The sequence below is a fragment of the Terrapene carolina genome, unplaced genomic scaffold (genome assembly GCF_002925995.2).
Source record: "Terrapene carolina triunguis isolate 2854851 unplaced genomic scaffold, T_m_triunguis-2.0 Scaffold30554, whole genome shotgun sequence".
Classification (NCBI taxonomy): domain Eukaryota; kingdom Metazoa; phylum Chordata; order Testudines; family Emydidae; genus Terrapene; species Terrapene triunguis.
The window spans coordinates 154,037-170,571 of record NW_020694905.1 but is presented as its reverse complement, the minus strand read 5'-3'; the positions used below and the strand labels follow the sequence as shown (position 1 = coordinate 170,571).

The following is a 16,535-nucleotide window of genomic DNA, read 5'->3' as shown; positions in this document are numbered from 1 at the left end:
GTTGCAGCTTACTATGGCTAGAGAAGTGGGCAGAGAAGATGCAGTTACAGAAGAGTGTGGCATATTGTTTGCTTTGTGCAGCACCAATAGGGAATTGCACTGTGGCTTTGCAAAGAGGAGAATTACACAGCCACTTGTGCGGCCCTGTAACCCCATTGGCTATGGAGCCTTGATGGTATTCGTCTACAGAGGAGAATGGAAGCACAGCAGATGCCAGAAAAATGCACAGGAAGAGGAGTCGTACTCAGCAGCACTGTGAGGAGTGTTGTCTCAGACCATTCGCCCAGCTCAGAGGTGACGTAGCAGATGTAGGATCCCTCATCCTGGATGCGGACACCCCTGAGTTTCAGGGAGGCATTTCCCTTGGCAAATCCCTCTGGATACAGCTGTGTCCGGCCCCTGTAAGCCTTGTCCTGTCCTTGTAGCTGGTCCATCTCTGCATAGTAGCTGTGAACCAGGAGATCCACCCCCTCAGCATTTTGCATCTTCCAGGTGATGTTCAATCGATGGAGTTTTATCCCATGTATATGGCGGAAGGTGCATCCCAGGATGACATCCTCTGCACACTGAGCTGTGACAGGTGACTGCGCTCCAGTGACCCCTTAAAAAGAAGCAAACGTCAGTGTGAGAGCCTGTCAAGGGCTGTTTCCCCACTCTGACACTTTGAGTGCAGAAGGTGGGGGCCTGCAAAAGACCTTAAAAGTACTTGCCAGTGACTAAAGACTTGCATTAAAGCTCCAAGGTTACAGATTCCCTGGCCTTGGATGGGTATCGCTGCCACCACCCAAATGCAAAAACCAATTTGAGAACCCAGGAAGTCGCACTTGGGAATTCCTTCCCGTGAGGTGCCCTCAAGCTCTTTTAACCCTCCCGCTGAAGAGAACCTGGGAAAAAAATGGCTGCTGCTATCAGCTGAAAATAGATCTTTAATTTCTTAATTATTCTTCGTAGCTGGCTGTGCAGCCTTAGACACGTGCACACAGAACCTCCACCTTCTAGGACACAGGACTCAGATCATGTTCTTAAAAGAGTGATTTTTATTAAGCAAAAAGAAAACAGGTCTGGCAAAACATTGCTTGCTTGCCAGGTGTTCTAGAGCAACTAAAGAAGAAGGTTTAAAAAACACAGAGAATTGCTTCCCTGGGATTCAGCTTGAAAAGTTACAGAACAAGTTACATGTGCTCAGCACAGAGAATCCAACAAATTCAAAATAAAGAAATAAACCTGATCGCGTCTGACTAAACATTCCCTGTTCTACTCACATATCTGTAGTTCCAAGATTTAGTACTTTCCTAGGCATGGATGTCACTGGATTTCCATGCCTGGCCTTTGGGCTTATTTCATGCCCTTTCAGCAGCTCTGCCTCCCAAACACAGGAAAAGAAAGGGCTGCTGCTTCCAATTCAAAATCCCATGCTTTGTTTTCATTGGCTCTCCTGGCCTCCGGCCAACTCACCTCCTGCTTCTCTAAGCATTCCTGGGAGTCTGGGACTCTCTAGGACTCACTCTCTAAGGCAATTAAAAGTTAGGCCTAAAAAGTTAATCACTGACAAAGATTCTAGCTAACTGAATGGCTGGAACATCCAGAAAATGGTGCCCCCCGCCCCTCATTCACCACAGAGCCTTTCAACTTGCGTCCACATTTCCACTCCCTCCCCATTGCATTGACCAGCTGAAAAACCTGATACTGGAGGACATGCACATCCGTAAAAGATGCACCCCATTCCTAGAGACACACAGCCAGTGCAGAGTTACTATTTAATGAGGGCCCTACTTATAGGATGGGGGATTCTCTCCTGGGAAGCAGTGACAAAAAAGATTTGGGGGTCATGGTAGGTAATTAGTTGAACATGAGCTCCCAGTGCAAGGCTGTGGCCAAACGGACTAAGGAGATCCTGGCATGCATCAACAGGGGAATCTCGAGTAGGAGCAGAGAGGTGATTTTACCTCTGGGTTTTGCCCAGGTGCGAGGGCTGCTGGAATCCTGTGTCCAGTTCTGGGGCCCACAATTCAAGAAGGACATTGATAAATTGGAGAAGAATCAGAGAAGAGCTCCGAGAATGCTTAAAGGGTTAGAAAACCTGCCCTAGAGGAGAGACTCCAGGAGCTCCAGCTGTTTAGCTGAACAAAAAGAAGATTATGGGGTGGCTTGATCACAGGCTAAGTACCTAGATGGGGAACAAATATTTGATAATGGGCTCTTCGATCTAGCACGGAAAGGTCTAACAAGATCCAATGGCTAAAAATTGAAGCTAGAAAAATTCAGACTGGAAATAAGATGTAAATGTTTAACAGTGAGAGTAACTGACCATTGGAACAATTTACCAAGACTCAGGGTGGAGTTTCCATTGTCAACAATTTTTAAATCAACATCGGATGTTTTTTCTAAGAGATCTGCTCTAAATGTTGTTTGGGGGAAGTTCTCTGGCCTGGAGGTAAGACTAGATGATCTCAGTGGACCCTTCTGGGCTGGGAATCTATGAATTAATAACAAAAGCATCACAAAATCACAACGTAACATTCCTCTACTAAAACAGCTGAGTGAGTTGCACCTCAGCTCACTGTCCTGGTAACTAGTAATGGCCTTGTCTCCGCTAAAAAATTTATCCTCTAACTCTAGTGGTCTATTTAAAGCATTATAACCCCCAGTAGAGACACAGGCCATGTTTACTCTAGCAGCGCTTTGCCAGTCTAGGCTGTGTCTACACTGCAGGAGCTATAGTGGCATAGATACGGTGTTGTGGTTATGCTGCTATAGGGTGACCAGATCACACCAACAGTAAAATATCGGGACACGTTGGGGTGCCGTCGGCCCTGCCCACAGTCCACCCCCACTCCTCCCACGTTCTGCCCCTACTCTGCCCCAGGTCCCGCCCCCTCCCCGCTCGGCCCCGCCACCGTGCCCCTCCTCACCCCCTGGTCTGCTGCTGGCTTCCTGCGTCCCTCCTCAGTCCCCCACCCACCACTCGCCTCCTCTCACCCCCTCCCACCTGCCACTCACCTCCTCACTCCCCTGCCAGAAACCCCCATGCCCACCCTGAGATTAACCCCCGCTGGCTCACCGCTTCCTTCCTCACCCACCCCCACCCACCTGCCACTCACCTCCTCACCCCCCCTGCCGCTGGCTCGCTGCTCGCATCTTCACCCCTCCTCCCCGCCGCTGGCTTGCTGCTCACGTCTTCACCCCACTCTGCCCACCGGCCGGCCAGCCGCTGGCTTGCCCCACCCCACCACTCGCCTCTTCACCCCTGCCCCCTGCTCACCTACTCACCCCTTCTGCTCACCTGCTTACCTGATTATCGGGACAATTGGCACCCTGATCATACATCGGTCAGGACATGGGACAAAGGATTAAATATCGGGACAATCCCGATTGTATCAGGACAATCCCGATTTTATCGGGACGTCTGGTCACCCTATGCTGCTATAATCCCATAGTATAGATGCAAACTACAGCAATGGAAGGGGTTTTCCCACTGCTGTAGAGCTGGGTATATTGGTTGATCACAGGATGACTATGAGCCATCAATGTGATGTGGCCATGAAAAGGGCTAATGATAAAGTCCTAGGATGCATCAGGCAAGGTATTTCCAGTAGAGACAGGGAAGTGTTAGTACCATTAAACAAGGCACTGGGGAGACCTCATCTGGAATACTGTGTGCAATTCTGGTCTCCCACATTTAAGAAAGATGAATTCAAACTGGAACAGGTGCAGAGAAGGGCTACTAGGATGATCTGAGGAATGGAAAACCTGTCATGAGAAGAGACTCAAAGACTTGTTTAGTCTAACCAATAGAAGGCCGAGGGGAGATCGGATTGCTCTCTCTAAATACATCAGAGGGAAAATACCAGGGAGAGAGAGAAGTTATTTAAATTAAGCATCAATGTGGACCTCAGAACAAATACATATAAACTGGCCATCAACAAGTTGAGGCTTGAAATTAGTTGAAGGTTTCTAACCATCAGAGGAGTGAAGTTCTGGAGCAACCTCCCAAGAGGAACAGTGGGGTGATACCAGTCAGCTCTGTGTTTTTGGGGAACCAGGGTGCAGTATTTAGCCTGTCTGACTCATGAAAGACACCCGCCCAGTCTCTGTTTGAACCAAAACCAATCAAGAAAAGGCTTGCAGAGAGCAGTAAAGGGTGTTGGGAGACATACCTAGACCCCTCCTTCCAAGGGTGACAAGATTAAGACATCTCCATTAGCATACAGAATGAAGAAGAGAGACAACTCCCCTAGCCTCATCTGCGTGAAAGATGGGCCAGGGATTAGCATAGAATGAAGAACAGAGAACTGCACTGAACTCTGGGACCAGAAAAGCAGGGAAGCACTGCATCCTGGGGGATCTCTGCTCCAGATGTTAATGAACACGCACCTGCACACACCCAGCTCAGTAGTTATCAGACCAATTCTAGTAATAAATCTTTGATTGGTATCCAAAATACTGAAGCTGCCTAGTTGCATTGTGAGCTCCCTGGAAGAAAACACCACCCCATAGCCAAGAGTGATCAGCTCCTATTGTCTAGCCTAAAGAAAACCCTTGAGTCATCAGTTTACCCATAAACAAATCTAGTGTTCTCCCTTGAACCACTGTATCTTCTCTACAAAAACCCCTACCTATGCCCAAGTCAGTGTTCTGAGGCATAGACCCAAAACTCTGCAGCAGTTCTACTGGGACTCCATCTCCTGACTGATTGTGCTGGGGGCTCTGCCTGTCTCCATCACTCAGGACCCTGAGCTACCACCATCACCTGGGAACCCCGACCAGTTCAAGCTCTGTGGAGTGGGTGAGATCCCTCTCTCTCTCTCTCTCTGTTTTCTTTTCTACCTCAGGTATTAACATTCAGTACTGTATGTTATGTTTATTTAGGCTCTCCTTGTGTAGTTATCACTATTATTCAATAAATAACTTTTATGGTTCAGCTGGTTGCTTCCCTCCCTCTCTCTCTCTCTGAACTTTACTCTTTTGTGTTTTCAGCTTCCCCCATTCACTCTACAGCAATGCTTCTTTTACCTAAGCTAAAGATCCCTGCAGCGCCCAAAGTACTGTGGGATTTGCTCATCAAGTGGGTTACTGCCAGTACAATTGTAACGTGAAAGTGGGATAGGGACATGTTAAACTTGGGGCACATAAGGGCATGGGGGACAGCTCAAAATGCTGCTCAACCCAGCCTCTTGAGACCAGGGACATATGAGGGGATCAGTTGGACAGTGCTGATTGACTCGGTCTGCTCAGACTTGCTCTGCTAGTGTGTGCGTGTGCGTGTGTGTGTGTTTGTCTGATTCTAGGGCTGGAAGAATCAGCCCTGGGGAACCGAGGTCCTGCAGGATAGCTCCATTGGGAGGGGACTTGCAGCAGGGAGAAGTAGAGCTCCGTATGAAAACACAAGTGACATAAGCATCACATTGATAGAATTACAGAACCACCCCCTCGCCCCCCCAGAAGAGTAACCCTAATTGGATTGCTCTCTCTAAATACATCAGAGGGATAAATACCAGGGAGGGAGAGGAGTTATTTAAATTAACCATCAATGTGGACCTCAGAATAAATACATATAATTGGCCATCAACAAGTTTAGGCTTGAAATTAGTTGAAGGTTTCTAACCATCAGAGGAGTGAAGTTCTGGAGCAACATCCCAAGGGGAACAGTGGGTGCAAAAAACCTACCTGGTTTCACGACTGAGCATGAGAAGTTTATGGCCAGGATGGTACAACAGGACTGCCTACCATGGAGTGTTGCCCATCGGCGACTGCCCGTAGCAAAAATCCCCAACGGCTGGAGACGGGACACTAGGTGGGGAGGGCTCTAAGTTACGACAGAGAATTCCTTCTCACGTGTCTGGCTGATTTGTCTAATCGATCGCCATATTTGGAGTCAGGAAGGGATTTTCCTCAAGGTCAGATTGCCAGAGACCTTGGGAAGGTTTTCGCCTTCCTCTGCAGCATGGGGCAGGGGTCACTTGCAGGTTTAAACTAGTGTAAATGCTGGATTCTCTGTAACTCAGTCTTTAAACCATGATTTGAGGACTTCAATAGCTCAGACATGCATTAGGGGTGTATTACAGGAGTGGGTGGGTGAGGTTCTGTGGCCTGCAATGTGCAGGAGGTCAGACTAGATCATCACAATGGTCCCTTCTGACTTCAGTAAGAGTATCTGAGTAAGAATATATATTACAATTTTAAGCCTAACCAGTGTCCCATTAGTGACTTGTCACAAGATGTCAGAACATATTAGTATTAGAGCCGAGTGGGACTAATATTTATTTAATTTTCTTTCTTAAGATAGAAATTAGATACAATGCTCCTGTCAGAAATTACTAAGTTATTACCTGCAAAAAACACTAGAGATTTCAATTGCCTAAGTGGCCCCTGGAATCACTGTTTAAGTAGCCTCCCCATTTGAAATCACGCCCCTGTGCAGGCACAGAATTCCCCCACCATGCGTGGCCCCATTGGCCTGACTGGAGTCGCCCCCATCCCAATATAGAAGTCAAACTATGCCTATGGTTTAAACCTGCATGTCCCATACTGCTGAAGAAGGTGAAAAAAAAAACCACCGTCTCTGCCATTGCAGGCAGTCCTGTCCATACTATCCCCTCCATAAACGTATCATGCTCAGTCTTGAAGCAAGTTAGGTTTTTTGCCCCCACTGCTCCACTTGGGAGCTTGCTCCAGAACTTCACTTCTTCTCCACTGTCACTTCCAACTAATAAATCCTCAGCTTAAATGCATGGCCTTGCATTTTGCACTACAACAATATCATCCCATTTCTATTATTGCAGTTTACAAAGTCATCCAGATCTTCTTGTATGGTCCTCCGGTCCTCCTCGGTATTGGCAATACCTCCCCAGTTCATATCATCTGCAAATTTTATGAGCACACTCCCACTTTCTGTGCCAAGGTCAGTAATAAAAATGTAAATAAGGTTGGTCCCAAGACGGATCCCTGAAGAACTCCACTAGTAACCTCCCTCCAGCCTGACAGTTCCCTTTCAATAGGACTTGTTGTAATCTTCCCTTCAACCAGATTCTTATCCACCTTTCAGTTTTCCCCATTAATCTCCATCTTTTCCAATGTAACTAATAATTCCTCATGTGGAACTGTATCAAGTGCCTTTCTGACATTCAGGTAGATTAGATCGACAACTGCATTTCCTTTGTCTAAAAATTCAGTTCTTATCTCAAGAAAGGTATTAGTAACTTTGTTACACCTCTTGAACACAACAATTGAAACAACTGTAGAAAAATCTACAATTACTTTCTATCATTTAGGCTAAGCCTACACTGGGAAGTACAAAGTGCTGCCATGGGAGTGCTCTCGCGGCAGCACTTTGAAGTGTGAGTGTGGTCAGGCGCGAGCGCTGGGAGAAGTTCTCCCAGCGTTCCTGGTAATCCACCTCCACGAGGACTTCAGCAACTCAGCCAGAGGTTAGGGGTCTGTTACTGGAGTGGGTGGGTGAGGTTCTGTGGCCTGTGATGTGCAGGAGGTCAGACTGGATGATCACGATGGTCCCTTCTGACTTTAGTAAGAGTATCTGAATCAAGTTATTATGTGCAAAAACACTAGAGTTTTCACTTGCCTAAGTAGCCCCTGGAATCATGGTTTAAGGTGAACCCCCTCCATCCCCATCTGAAATCGCGTCCCTGTGGGGCAGGCATGGAATTTATTCCCCACCCCCACCCCTACGCACGGCCCCCTTGGCCTGACTGGAGCCATTCCCCCAAATATAGACGTCAAACTATGCCTATTGACTCCTAGCTCTGAGAAAGTTAAAGCAATTTGAGAATTGAATGCACCTATGAATGTACCAGAACTCAGATCCATACTGGGGATGGTAAATTACTTTGGGCAATTCCTGTGAGACCTTTCTACAGTGACAAAACCACTGAATGAACTGTTAATGTCCAATGCATCTTTTTGCTAAGGAGCCAAATGAAGAAATTTCCTTCAAAAAGGTAAAAAACAATCTCAACAGCACCAGTTGTCCAGTGCTATGATGTGAACAAAACCAAAACGGCCAGGGTGGAGACAAGCAGTGACAGCTTAGCAGGTGCATTGTTGCAACAACATTGTTCTGAGTGAAAGCCATTTGCATTTTGCTCTCGCTCACTTACAGAAGCAGAAAAACAACATGCACAGATTGAAAAGGGTGCTGAGCAAACGTATGGGCATGTGAGAACTTTTACAGATATCTGTGGGATTGGATTCATTTGCACTGATAACAGACCATAAATTGCCTGTAACCCTCATCAATGGAAAAGATCTGGATGAAATACCCCTGCGATGCCAATGTCTATTGCTAAAGTTAATGCAATTTAACCCAATTGCTAAATATGTTTCTGGGAAAAATCTGGTAGTAGCAGAAACTCTGTCACAGAGACCAGGTTTGCACCCAACTACCCGTGAGCATGACGATGACATAAAGGCAAATGTGGTTGCTGTGGTCACATACAGTCCAATGTCTGAAAAAAAGAGTACATTAGTTGCAAAAAGCAATCTCGACAGACACAAAACTTCAGGCAGATCTAAGGGTACTTCTACACTACCCGCCAGATCGACGGGTAGTGATCGATCTATCGGGGATCGATTTATCGTGTCTAGTGTAGACGTGAAAAATCGATCCCTGATCACTCTGCCGTCGACTCTTGTACTCCACCGCGGCGAGAGGCGGAAGCGGAGTCGACGAGGGAGTGGCGTCAGTTGACCCCGCGCTGTGAGGACGCAAGGTAAGTCGACCTAAGATATGTCAACTTCAGCTACGCTATTCTCATAGCTGAAGTTGCGTATCTTAGGTCGATTCCCCCTCCCCCCCAGTGTAGACCAGGCCTTCGTTACATTGGGGCATCTGACCCAAGTATCTAAAGGACACTAAAGAAGTGACAAGAGATTACTTTGTAGTAATTAAGTGAATCAAGTGGACTCATGATTAAAGGCAAGTACATCGTAATTCCAAATGAAATGCGAGGAGAAATCCTAAACCTTATCCAGAAAGGACGTCCAGAATTAACTAAATGCCATAAATGGGCCAACCAGTTAGTGTGGTGGCTGGACATCACCAAGGACATAAGGAATAAAGTATCTGCATGTCATGGTCATGTTGGACAGTTGACCACAAAGATGTAGAATACCAAGTAGGGAAAGAAGTTATTTAAGTTAAGTGACAGTGTGGACACAAGAACGAATGGATATAAATAGGCCCTACCAAATTCATGGTCCATTTTGGTCAATGTCACAGTTATAGGATTTAAAAAATCATAAATTTCATGATTTCAGCTATTGAAATCTGAAATTTCACAGTGTTGTAATTGTAGGGGTCCTGACCCAAAAAGGAGATGTGGGGGGGGGGGGGCGAGTGTCACAATATTATTGTAGGGGGTGTGTGTCTGGTGTTGCTACACTTGCTTTTGTGGCACTGCCTTCAGAGCTCGGTGGCCAGAGAGCAGCGGCTGCTGGCTGGGAGCCCAGCTCGGAAGGCAGAGCCGCCACTAGCAGCAGTGCGGAAGTAAGGATGGCCTGGTATGGTATTGCCACCCTTACTTCTGCGCTGCGGCCTGCACAGCTGGGCCCTCAGCCAGCAGTCACCACTCTCCAGCAGCCCAGAGGTAATGGTGGCATGGGCCTTCAGAGCTGGGTGTCCGGGCTACAGCCACCACTCTCCAGCCGCCCAGCTCTGAAGGCAGCACAGAAGTAAGGGTGGCTACAATGGCGTGTGGCTGATCTGCGACTGCTAACAGCAAATATCTCCAGTGGCTGGTGATGGGACACTGGGTGGGGAGGGCTCTGACTTATGACAGAATTCTTTCCCACGTGTCTCACTGATGGGTCTCACACACATGCTCAGGGTCTAACTGATCATAAGACTTGGGGTCAGGAAGGAATTTTCCCCTGGGTGAGATTGGCAAAGACCCTGGGGGATTTTCGCCTTCCTCTGCAGCACGGGGCACTTGCTGGTTTAAACTAGAGTAAATGGTGGATTCTCTGTAACCTGAATCTTTGAATCATGATTTGAGGACTTCAGTAACACTCCCAGAGGTGAAGTATGTGGCCTGCGATGTGCAGGAAGTCAGAGTGGATGATCATGACGGTCCTTAAAGTCTATGAGTCTACGAGAGCTGCTGTGTGCATGCTAAGCTGGGCAATCAGGAAAAGGCATTTCAAAACTATGCAGGGTTTTTAAAGTGGGGGAAATGGCTTCCAGTCTCTGTGACCCCTGAGCAGTGGAGTTCAAGAGAGATCAGCATCAGGCATTGTGGGACAACTGCTGGAGAACTGTTAGGGTGGACATAGATCACGCACCATCCACACTTGCACTGTGTTAACCACACTCTGTCGACATACGCGCAACTAGGTCAATGCAAGGTGGCTTATGTCAATCAAACGTGGTAGCGTAGCCCAGGCCTACAGGAATTCTGATACCAGTATAAAGCACAGTTACATTGGTCTAAGGTGTAGTGAGTGTAAACAACTTAACTAGTCCGAAGATGGAATTTGATAAATTTACAAATGGGATTTTATGACAGACCTGCCTACAATAGCAGGGACTGGACATGAGGACCTGTCCAGTGCTGTGTTCCTATAACTGTGTCCACGTGACAGGATTGTACTGCTTTCTCTGGAGCAATTTCAAACTGAGCTAGCGGAAGCAGTATAAAACTCTGTGTCGATCAGCCCTTGGTGTAACTGGGAATCAGGCCCTGGAAATAAGCTGAATAATTTTTTTTTAACTGTGTTAGCGTAGCAGTTTCAGCAGCGAGAGGACTGAGTGGGCCACAGAGACTGATCTCAGGTTTTCTCTGCACAGGGTGCCTACAGGATAGGGGGAAGAAGAACATCACCATGTGATGTGTGTGGGGGCTGGGGGTGGGTGGGAATTCTCCCTGCTGCATTAGGGGAGGCACCTTCCCCAGTGCTAAATTCATTAGGGAAATGGACAATTAAAGTGACTCCAGATGGCACAAAAGAAGCAGGAGAGCAAAGCGGGAACAGGCAGTACCTACCATAGAGAGTCCACAGAGCTGTCAAAAGCAGCGACCAGCCAGGGCTCGTTCCCATCCTGCCTCTAACCATTTTGCATCTGCAAGAGAAGGAGAGAAAATGCTCCGATTAGCTGCATTCCAGACACCAGCCCCTGGGAACAACATTCACACTGGCCCTGCAGCCCCGGGTTCCCTGCAGCCCCACTCACCCCAGCACAAACCGGGAGTCACTCCGCTGAAGGCCGCTTAACTGGGCCTGATTCTCTGTCGCGTCCTGACTCCTTCACCGGGGTCGTGCAGTGACCCAGAGGTTTATAAAGGGGACTTAGGGTGACTGAGAGGCAGGATGAACAGCTTTACACCAGGATTGGAATGGGGCTTGTTTGAGGGTGGGAGTGGGGGCTACTGCCCTCTCCTCACATGGCCGAGGGGGTACGGGCCAACACCGGCCAGCACTGGTCGCAGGAGGCAAATAGTATGCGAAAGCCTGATCCCTGACTGCAGCCTCGTGGTGGGGCAGGGGGAACAGGTGGGGTTGGGATGAGGGAGGTGATGGGGCCCCAGAAAAGGGGTATTGATCATCCCGGCCCATGTGCATGAACAGCCCCAGCCCCACAGTGCTGGGTGAGCTTGTTTCTGTGACCCATCACAGCCCCAGGCCCTCTCCCATCCTAGCCCCAGACAGGAACATGCCCCAGCCCCTCTCCTACGCAACCCCCTAGAGAGCAACAGCCCCCGCCACCCCCTCACAGACAGCAACACCCCCATAGCCCCTTCTTCCACTGAGACTGCTCCCCCATGCCAGACAGCCTGTTCCCGACCCTGGCCTTCAGCGCAGCCCCAGGGACCTGTCCAATCGCCCTGCCAGACAGAGCCGGCACAGGGAAAGCAGACGGGGCCACGCTCGAGGGCTGGAGTCAGTGGGGGGCCCTGACCAGCAGAGACCAGGACTCACGGGGGCATCTTTTCACTCCCTTCCCGACCCTGACCCTTGAGCCCGGCCCCGTCTGCGTTCCCAGCACAGCACTGAAGGAGCAGAGTCGGGTGGGGGTGGGGGTAGGAAAGACGCACCCAGGAATACTGGCCCCCTGCTGCTGAAATACGGGATAAAAAGCATCTCGCACTGATTGAGTATGGGACAGGCCATTTTCTATTTAAATAAGGGACGTCCCATGTAATACAGGACTGTTGGCAACCCTAATGGGGTCAGATCCCCAGCTGGGGTCAATGGGCCGTAGCACCATTGGAATGAATGTGATTATGCCAATCTCCACCTAACCCTTAATGGGGGTCTATAGAAATTACACTCACAGCTCTAGAATCGAATAGAAACTCAAGGCCCCTTTAAAACTCTCTGGCAGCGTCAGTGAGAATAACATTTGCTCCCACTTTCAGTTCCTCGTCCACTGCTACAGCAGAGCAATAGGCCTTCAGCATAAATGAAATCACATCCCCAGATCATTTCTGCAGTTTTTTTTAAACCACCCTATAAACACCGTCAGCTGGAATATAATTCTCTATTGCATTCTATAGGATGCTTTAACAAAAGCATTCTGCTGTTGTGCATTCTGCTCTACTCTGCGCTGATTCAGCCTCAGCTGGAGTCTTGTGCCCAGTTCTGGGTTCCACATTTCAGGAAAGATGTGGACAAACTGGAGAAAGTCCAGAGGAGAACAACAAAAATGATGAAAGGTCTAGAAAACATGAGCTATGTGGGAAGATTGAAAAAACTGGGTTTGTTTAGTCTGGAGAAGAGAAGGCTGAGGGGCAACATGATCTAAGTTTTCAAGTACTGTACATAAAAGGTTGTTATAAAGAGGAGGAGGATCGATTGTTCTCTTTAACCAGTGAGGGCAGAACAAGAAGCAATGGGCTTAAATTGGAGCAAGGGAAATTTCAGTTAGACATTAGGAAAAACTTTCTCACTGCCAGGGCACTTAAACACTGGAACAAATTACCCCAGTGAGTCTCCCTCATTGGAGATTTTTAAGAGCAGGTTGGACAAACGCCTGTCAGGGATGGTCTAGATAATACTTAGTCCTGCCCTGAGTGCCGGGGACTGGACTAGATGACCTCTCGAGGTCCCTTCCAGTCCTACGATTCTATGATTCTACGATCGCCAGTCATTGCTCAGCAGCCATTTTAATGGTCATTTTGCAGCTGCCATTTTAAATGTCTCCTGTATCTGGAAGCAAAAGGCAGCAGCGGCAGCAGCGGCAGCAAATGAGAGCCAGTCTGGAGAAGAGTCTCTTACCTTCCACCCCAAGTGCACCAGACCCTCCGACCTCCTCGATGAACTCAGAAAAGCAGAATAATCCCTGCATGTTCCTCCATCTCCCTCCCTTCCTGTGTCTCTCGGCGTCGCTGAGCTCTGACTCTGAGTAACACGGAAAGTGAAAGTAAATAATGCAACGATCTACAGCAGGAGCAGGTAGCAAAGTCCAGATCTCTCAGGGCTTTCAGGGGAGTAGAGAATCAGAACCGTACATCTGCAGCTTGTCACTTGTGTGTCACCAAACGCATGAGCCTCATGACCAGGGATAAACCCCAGCCCAAATGTGCTGGTGATGTTTGGAATTTACGGCTAGTAATTTCACGAGTGTCCACTTCACCTTTTCAAAAGGGCTTCCTGGCATGTGACACCTGTAAGCATCTCAGGCCCCGTCCGCACTGCTGCTGCGTGGTGTGACTCCAGCCTGGGCAGATGGACTCACACTAGTGCTTGAGCCAGTGTGCTAGAAATAGCAGTATGAACAATGTGGCACAGAGGGGGTGGGGAGAAGGAGCTCACGCTTCAGCTATCTGAGCTTGGATCCAGGGAGTTGGGCGGAGTTGGACTTGGGTGGCTAACGAAGCCACCGTCAGTGCCCCAACATTGACTCTTTTCAGCGTGCTAGATGGAGCAAAGTTAGTGTCTGTCTATCCATGCTGAGAATCCCAGCTGCAGTGGAGACAGACCTCTCCTCAGGCCTGGTCTGCCCTTAGAAGTTAACAGGATCTCTATTTCGGTGAGGGATGTGATTTTTATCTGGCTAGTGGGTCCTTCTACACTGGAGGGGTGATTTGCAGCTCGAGGAAACACCCGAGTTAGCTCTGATAGCCCGTTGGGCGATCGTGGCCACACTTCTGTTTTTAGCGAGGTCGCTTGATCAGAGCTAGTGTGACTAGATCCCAGGAGCGGGAATCACATAGTCTGTTTCCAGTGTAGACCTACCCATAGAGACACCAGTACAACTACGAGTGTGGACGTGGTTATATGGGTAAAAGGTGGCTTATCCCAATATGGCTTATTCCCCTGCTCATACAGGAATAATCTGTCCCAGGATAAAGCACGTTCATACCGATCTAACTACATGTAGACTGAAGAAGCTGCTCCACTTTAAGTACACTTGTATCTTTAACGCAGGGTACATCTACACTTACCGGGGGGTCCGGCGGCAGGCAATCGATGTTCTGGGATCGACTTATCGCGTCTAGTGAAGACGCGATAAAATCGATCCCTGATCGCTCTGCCGTCGACTCCGGAAATCCACCGCGGCAAGAGGCGGCAGCGGAGTCGGCGGCAGCGCGGCAACGGTCGACTATCCCTCGTCCTCACAGCCAGGTAAGCCGACCTAAAATACGCAACTTCAGCTACGGTATTCACGTAGCTGAAGTTGCGTATCTTAGGTCGGACCCCTGCTGTAGTGTAGACCCAGCCGCAGTCTAACTTTCTAGTGCAGACAAGCCCTCAGACGTGGGTCAGATCTCAAGAAAAGCAGAGTTTGGTGCTGTCAACGCTTAGATAGGAGAGAGCCAGAAAAGATCAGGGTGATGTAGGGAACAGGGCGAGGGGCTCAGCAGTCTTGTCTAAACGTGAAAATGAATCTGGTATAAGGTTGGGTGTGAATTTAAAGTGAATTACCTATTCCTGATTAGCTTCAGGTGAGTCCACATGTGGAGTTCCTCAAGAGTATTTAATCAGGATTAGTTAATCCAGAATAACTCCCTGTGTAGACAAGATGTTATACTAAAGCCCCTTACACTGCTCTGACAGTGCAAAAGAGCCCTAAAATACCCCAGTACTAGCACCATAACAAACAAATTTCATTATTATTTATTAGACATATTATGGTAGAGCCTAGGAGCTCCTGTCATGGCCCAGGACCCGATAGAGCTAGATGCTGTACATTATAATTGCTATTTAGTAGGTGTATTACGGTAGCACCCATAAGCCCCAGTCCCACCCAGGCCTCCATCGCGCTAGGTGCTGCACAATACAACGGTCCCTGATCCAAAGTCTTTGCAGTCTAATTCCAGGAGCACCCATGTTAAAGCCCCTTGGGGAAGCTAGCAGGACCTGCGTCCAGAGGAGGGACCAGAGAAGATTCTAGTTCGTGTTGGCAGCTCACAGGAAGCAGAAGAACTGTGTCTGGCAAAAGCAAAAGGACCAAATTCTGCTCCCAGACTGGTGTAAATCAGGAGTAAGGGAGGTTAGGAGGGGAGGGCACTGCAGCGTGGGGGCGCTCTAGGGGTGAAATACTAGTTTGGCCCAGGAGGGGTTATCTCCTGCCCATCAGGAAGGCCTATTGAATCCAAATGGGCCATTGTGGGACATCATAGATCAATGGTTCTCAACCAGGGGTACGTGTCTTCCAGGGGGTGCATCAACTCATCTAGATATTTGCCTAGTTTTAAAACAGGCTACCGTAAAAGCACTAGCATAGTCAGTACAAACTAAAATTTCATACAGACAATGACTTGTTTATACTGCTCTAGGTACTGTGACAAAGCTCTGTCCTTGTCTCCGTGGATCCCGTGATTCCTGGCGGATTTCGCTAGCCTCAGAGGCTCACTGTGGCCCTCCACGTAGCCCTTCTCTCTCTAGAAACAAGGGTCACAGCCTACTGAGCCCTTTTCATCATCAGCCAGCGAGGGAGGTGAGGAGAAGCATCCTTCCCTCGCACAGTCTCTGTTGTCTCCCAATCTCAGAGATTAACTGGAGGGGGGGGGGAGCCCGGGCCCACCCTCTACTCTGGGCTCCAGCCCAGAGACCCTAATAATAGCAGCTATGGTAGCTGACTTTTTGGAAATAGGACGTGTATAATTCCCTGGGGCACTTCCCCACAGCAGCCCCCCACTCAATATCTCCTTCACCATTACCTCAGGGCCTCCTTCCTTGCACCTGATATGGATTTGTACTGCTTCATTCCTTCAACAGCACAGCTCCCTCCTATAGCTCCTGACACCCACACCTCACTGACTAACTGGGAGGCTTTTAACTAGTTTCAGCCCGTCCTTGATTGGCTTCAGGTGTCCCAATCAACCTAGCTATCGCCAAAGCTTTCTAGAAGGATCTTAATTGGCCCCAGTTGTCTTGATTAACCTGGAGCAACTGCCATTTGGTTACCATGGTACCAGGGATTTGTTTAGCCTGAGGCTAACATATCTGTTCCTCACCACTTTACTATAACCATCTGGCCTTGCCCCGTCACAGTACCATACACTAAAATGTAAGTACAATATTTATATCCCAGTTGATTTATTTTATTATTATATGGTAAAAAGAAGAAAGTCGGC

General features: G+C 48.5%; 1 long non-coding RNA gene across 1 annotated transcript; it reads right to left on the bottom strand.

The window, feature by feature from the left end:
- Window positions 1-440: 440 nt before the first annotated feature.
- On the bottom strand, window positions 441-13,346 carry LOC112125479. Its single transcript, XR_002909737.2, has 3 exons — window positions 13,231-13,346; window positions 10,998-11,074; window positions 441-601 (listed from the first exon to the last, which is right to left on the bottom strand). It is a non-coding gene; the product is annotated as an uncharacterized LOC112125479 (long non-coding RNA).
- Window positions 13,347-16,535: the final 3,189 nt, after the last annotated feature.